We start from the raw sequence: 6,615 nt of genomic DNA, 5'->3' as shown, positions 1-6,615 counted from the left end.
ATATATATATATATATATATATATATATATATATATATATATGGAGCTGCTGAACTTCTATTCCTTGGGAATTCTGTATGATTGAAATAATATTATTTAACCTGAAATAGAGGGGTGGTTGAATAGTAGAGGGGAAAAAAAAAAGGAATCACCTGGGCACCTGGCTGGTTCAGTCTGTAGAACATGTGACTCTTGATCTCAGGGTCACAAGTTCAAGCTCCACGTTGGGCATGGAGCCTACTTTAAAAAATTAAATAAAGTAAAAAGAAATCATTTTCTGACACACTGAACAACATGGGTGAATCTCAAAAACAGACACAAAAAATTCATTCCATGATGAGTTTTTAATTTTTATCTATCTACAGAGAGAGAAATCAGATCAGCGGTTGCCTATGAGTGGCGCAGTCCCTGGAAGGGGATGAGAGGAACTTTCTGGGGTGATGGTATGTTCTGCGTCTTGATCGTGCTGGTGGTTACCTCTGTTAGTGCTCAGAGAACTGTACACCTATAAAATGGGTGCATTTTACTGTATGCAAATTATACCTAAACCAAAAAAAAGGAGTATTGTGAACAGCCTCACTATGGTGCCCAAGCAATGCACCACATGGGTCATATCCGACCCAAGGGTGACCAGTTTCCGTCCTCTGTGACAGTCACTATAGACTTTTCTCACAAATTTTTATTTTATTTTATTTATTTATTTGAGAGAGAGAATGAGCTGGGCGAGGCAGAGGGAGTGGGAGAAGCAGACTTCCTGCTGAGCAAGGAGCCCGATGCAGGAATTGTCCCAGGACCCTGAGGTCATGCCCTGAGCTGAAGGCAGATGCTTGACTGAGTCACAAGGGCGCCCCTACATTTTGTTTGAAGTAAGCTTTATGGGGCGCCTGGGTGGCTCAGTGGGTTAAAGCCTCTGCCTTCAGCTCAGGTCATGATCCCAGGGTCCCGGGATCAAGCCCCACGTCGGGCTCTCTGCTCAGCAGGGAGCCTGCTTCCTCCTCTCTCTCTGCCTGCTTCTCTGCCTACTTGTGATCTCTGTCTGTCAAATAAATAAATAAAATCTTAAAAAAAAAAAATAAAGTAAGCTTTATGTTCAGTGTGGGGCTTGAACTCATGACCCCGAGATCAAGAATCACATGCTCTCCCTAAGCCAGCGAAGCGCTCTTCTCATATGATTTTTTAATTGAGATCTTAGTCACATACCATAAATTGCACCCTTTTAAAATGTTCAATTTTGTGTTTTTTAGTTTATCGTAAAGTTGTGCACCATCACCATGTCTGATTTCAGAATACTTTCCTGCCCCAAAGAGTAACCCCAGCCCTGTTGCCCTTGCACTGCTGAGTGTCCTTGTCACCTGTTCAGGACCTGTGAGCTCTTATTAACAGATAAGAAGTTGAAGGTGCAAAAATACATGGCCCGGTAATATAAAATTGAGAACATTGTGTCCGTTCATTTATTTTTCCTTCATCAATTGAGAAAAGAGGGGTGTCGAGGCAGAGAGAGACCCTGAGAATGAATGGGGCATGGCTCTGGGCTTGTAGTACTCAAGGTTGGAAAATGGGGTCCAGGCCTGTGCCTTTCTCGAGACAGGCAACTGGGAGAAAACAAGCTAAGTGGCTTAGGTAGACAGAGAAAGGAATGGAGAGATCGTGACAGGTCTCCTGGAGGAGTGGCTTTGGGACCGGGCCAATTATCTCTCATATCTCTGTTGTTTACAGTTTGCAAAGAATATTTACAAACATTATGTCCTTGGATTATCGGGCCCCAGGGAGACAGGTGGCTTCATGCCCATTTTACAGAGATGAGGGCTAAGGCCCAGAGAGGTGAAGACTCCCATAAAGAAGGTTCTATAAAGAAGTGATGATTAAATCTGGACTTGACGGAAGCCTTTTCTATTCCAAAACAGGATAGGAGAGAGGGATGCCTGGTGGGGGCATTTGCAGGAGCTGAGACCGTGGAGGTGGAGCAGGGTGGGTGCTGGGGGGGGGTGACACATGTCAGTGGCCTGTGCCCCCCAAGCAGCAGGACCAGCAAGTGGACCAGGCTTCTGTGAGGTGAGCAGTGACTTGATGGTGGTAATCACTTGATCACTTGGGTAATTTGCCATGGGGAGTCATTATGGGACTTGTCTCCCTTGGGCTGGGTAAAGGGAGCTGCCTGCCCAGTGGCAATGGAGGACTGCTGATGGCTGACAGCAGGTCCTGGCATTCTTTGGAATTAAGTTTTTCTGGAGTTGAAAACAGCCCCTAGCCCTGGCCGAGGGCTCTACTGGTGCCTAGGGTCCAGGCCTGGCTCTCACGTTCTCATCCAGAACAAGGTCCTGGGCGGATAGAGCATGGCAGAGAACAGGCCCGCCTGGGGTAGCAGGCAAGGGTTCGAGGGATAGGGCATTCATATGGGGTGGTTGAACACTCACCCCGTGGTCACTGAGGCCGGGGGGGGGGGTGTAAAACCTCTACCCAACAGAGCCAGTAGGAAATAGAGACAGCATTGGGAATGGCCCAGGTGTCTCACGGTGTGCCAACCTCTGGTCTTAGATGCCACCAGCTGACCAGTGGGCACCTTCTCATCTACCCACTGCCTGCAGGGAAAGGGCTAGCTAGCTTCCTCTCTGCCCTCAGGGGAACTGATATCTTTCTGTGGGATTAGACGAGGTGATAGAACTCAAACAAATGACAAATACAGATTAAATTATAAAAAGTAATTGTGAAGGGGCCCCTGGGCGGGCTCAGGTTGGTTAAGCCTCTGCCTTCGGCTCAGGTCATGATCTCAGGGTCCTGGGATAGAGCCCTGCATCAGGCTTTCTTCTCAGTGGGAAGCCTGCTTCCCCCCGCCCTCCCCTGCCTACTTGTGATCTCTTGCTTTGTCAAATAAACAAATAAAAATCTTAAAAAAAAAAGTAATTGTGAAGAAACAATTAGGAACAAGGAAGGGAGGGAAGGAGGTTGAGAGAAAGAGAGAGAGAACCTGTTTATGTGGGTTAAGTAGGGACATCTTCTCTGAGGAGACCACCTTACCTTGCTAAACAGATACCAGAACAAAGTGAAGGTACCAGCTATGTGAATGTGGGTGGGGGAGGTGAGATGAAGAGTGTTCCAGGCATTGGGAACAATATGTGAAAGGGCCCTGTGGTGGAAAGGACTTGGACATACTTATGAGGTGGAAAGGAGACAGACAGCTGAACTTCGGCAAGCAAGGCAGATGAGTGGTGACTGGTAAGTGAGGAGGGTGGACAGGGCCTGTCTCACAGGCCAAAGTAGGTCTTTTGGACATTGCAGTGGCAAAGCCCTGGGAGGCTTTGGGGCAGGGGGATGCCATGACCAGAAGTCCGTTTTCTTTGTGCTCTTCTGTGCAGGACTCCCACCTGAATTTCCAAGCAGCAGGAACCAGCATACCTGGTTTGTGGCCTAGCTCTGCCTTTCACTAAGTGACCTGGAAGTTTCCAGTTTGCTCTTTGTCTACAGGGAACAGCACGATCTATCCTGAGGGATGGTGCAAGGGTGAAAGGAGATTTCATGCGTGTGCGCCCACACCCACACCTATACCCGCCAGGCACAAGGCTGACTCTCAAATGGTAAGTTTTAAATCTTCCTCCACTGTAAAGATTTCTTCAGATCTCCACTCTTCCTCTTCCTCAGGTGTCATGAAGTAGAGGGAGGCTGGAATCAACAAGGAACCTGATTTCTGAGTTTTAAAATATTCAAATAAATTGATAGTACATGTCCCAGTTGGGGAAATGACATATTATGGAATATTCTATTTAAATTAATTCATAGGTTTAATGCAACTTCATGCAAAAACCTCAGTTTTGCTTTAGAACTAAAAATATCAGTAACAACAACTGACATTTCCTGAGCATTTACTATGTGTCTAACATTGAGCTTGTCAGGCAGGTGTTACTTTTATCCTCATTTAATATATCCCCTAGACCTTGGTGGGATAAGTAACTTGCCAAGGTCATGGGGCTGGATGGTTCTATCTTCAAGGAATTCTTAGTTCTTCTAGGTTAACTAGGATATGTATGGACACAGAAGCCGGTGTGTTTACCAAGTGATATCTTGAATAACAGAAAACTCTGTGAATGGCAAGATAGCCCTGTTAGATGTTAGAACCTATGCTAAAGAACCAATCTTTAGATCCATATAGTATCTGCTCAAACTGAGGTCTGTGAAAAGAAATGAAGAAACAGATTGACCAGAATCAAAAGCCTACTGTAAAAATAGATTTTACTAAACAAAGGGTAGGGAAAATTTATTTAATAAATGATGATGCACAAGCAATAAAAACTGGTTGGTACTGGTGGTGAGTTAAGCCCATATTTTATTCCACACAGGAAAATAAACTTGGGATGGATAGTTATCAAAGAATTAAATATAAAATGAAATTTTAGAAGATTAGCAGAAAACAGACCATCAGATGGGTGGAAGAAAGCTCATTTTGTCAACATTCAAGCAATAAAATCACAAAGGACTAGAATGACAGATTGAACATTAAAGTAAAACAAAAAAAGAAAAACAGACTGGGAAATATTTACATCATTGATGACACAGGAATAATATTGATAATCTAAAAAATGCTTATTCGACGTTGGAGGAACTTTTAAGTCTCCAGCAGATGAATGGATATGAACAACCAGACAATAAATGATGAAAAAACATTCATTTTTAAAGTCATCTAAGAAAGGCTAAAGGAACCTTGAACTACTGACATACTAGTAAAGTAGGAGGGGACAAAAGAGATGGTGCCCACTGCTTAGTGATGTCTATTATGCTCCTTACACTCATGAGTGGGAGGCAACAGAGTGAGCCGGGTGGTGCTCTGGGAAGGTCCTATGGCACTGTGGAGCAAGACCCCTCTGCCTTCGACCTGGCAACTGCCAGGAATTTGTCCTGAGTGCAGAATTAAAGGACATATTAGCAAACAGTATTTGGGTTCTTTGGGTAAAGAACCCAAATATACCACATTGGGAGACTGAGTAAATGTAGGAGGATCCCTGCACACCTTCAGAATGAATCATGTGAATAGAAGAAAATGTGAAGTGATAGTAGCAAACACAAGAGAAAAATGCGTGGCTGGTTGCAACTTTGTAAAGACATGTATATAGGTGGAAGGTTTTATGGGTTTCCTAGTATTATGGATACTTTATTTGTACATTTTTCTTGCTCTAGTTGTCATGTTGTCTTTTAAGTGATGGTTAAAAAAAAAAAAATCAAATTCAGCCAGCAGCGTGACTTTGGGCAAGTTTGTCCGTAAAGTGGGGTAATATTTCTCAGCGCGTTTGGCACCTCAGATCTCGTTCTTGCGGTGGGGCCTCTCCTTCCTTAAAGGAAAGAGTCATCAGCGCCCAGTCGGAGACCTCCTCCCCGGCCGGGGAGTCGGGGCACTCTTGGGTCTCGGCTGCAGGAGGACTCCCTTCCGGAGGCAACTTCCCATAGCAAGAGGGGAGGAGGAGGGTGTCCCACCGGCATCTGCACTCGCAAGGGAAGGGGCGAGCTGGGAGAACGTAACCGCTGGTGGGCACCTTGGGTTGCGAGGAATCCTTGCAGCCACCTTTGAACTTCCGTTCCGGCTCCGGGCCCCCGGTTCTCCTGCCCGAATTCGGCAGCCGTCTTATGCCCCCTCGCTAGGGCCCCGAGCGGCAGGAAAACTCGGATTTACAGGGCGCCTCCTGCGGTGGCCTGAAGACATCCAGTGCGCCTGGGGGCCCGAGGCTGACTTCGCAGACACCGGGCACTTGGGTGCCCTTCCAGGTCTCGAAGGACGCATCAGATCCCCGACGTGGGCCAGGTGGGTGGACGCAGCCCTCTCTGGCTGCAACACGCGCCCATCTGGGCTCAGCCGCCGCTCGGTCCGTATCTCCGCTCATGCCATCTTGCCCGAGGCGGTCACGTGCGGACGACAGCGGCGCGCTTCGCCCCGGCCCCGGCGCCGGGACCGACCGGTGGACGCCAGTGGGTTCCGTGCGGCTCCGTGCACACCCCGAGGTGAGGCGCGAGGGCCCTTCCCTCGTGAGTCGGGTAAGGGACAGGGCGGGCGTTGGGTCCCTGGAGCGCGTCTCCCTCTCGGGACCCGCCCGCACCCGGCCGCCTTGCCGTCGGGGGCCGGAGGCGCCGCCGCTTGCCCTGCGCCGCGGCCTCGGGGATGTCCGCGGCAAGTTGTGGCTGGGGCACGAGGGGCGGGGGTGGCTGGCGGGCCGAGCACCCCCTCCCCGACCCCTCACTGCCCGAACACCTCGCATTCCGCGCGGCCCCAGCGGGTCTGGAAGACTTGCGGGCCGGCTCGGGGAGGCCCGGCCCGGGGGCTCCCGGTCCGGGGGCGCCACGCGCGCGGCGCGAGGGGCGCGGGCTGCCGGGAGGAGCGCGGATGGGGGGGGGGCGCGGGCGCATGCGCCCTGCACCCGTGCCATATTGGAATGAGTCGGAGCGCGGAGCGCCGCCGCCGCCGCCGCCTCCGCCGGAGCGCGGGTGGAGGGGGGCGGGGAGAGCTGCCGGCCGCCCCGCTCCGCCGAGCCCAGCAGGAAGGAGGGCGCGAGCGGGCGAGCGCGGGTGGCGCGAGCGGAAAAAGCGCCCGCGCGGGGAAGCGAAAAGAAGGAAAGAAAGAAAGAAAACGAGCGCGAG

Source organism: Enhydra lutris, unplaced genomic scaffold, assembly GCF_002288905.1.
Source record: "Enhydra lutris kenyoni isolate GAN:26980312 unplaced genomic scaffold, ASM228890v2 scaffoldscaffold10, whole genome shotgun sequence".
Lineage (NCBI taxonomy): Eukaryota > Metazoa > Chordata > Mammalia > Carnivora > Mustelidae > Enhydra > Enhydra lutris.
This window is presented reverse-complemented; position numbering follows the sequence as displayed.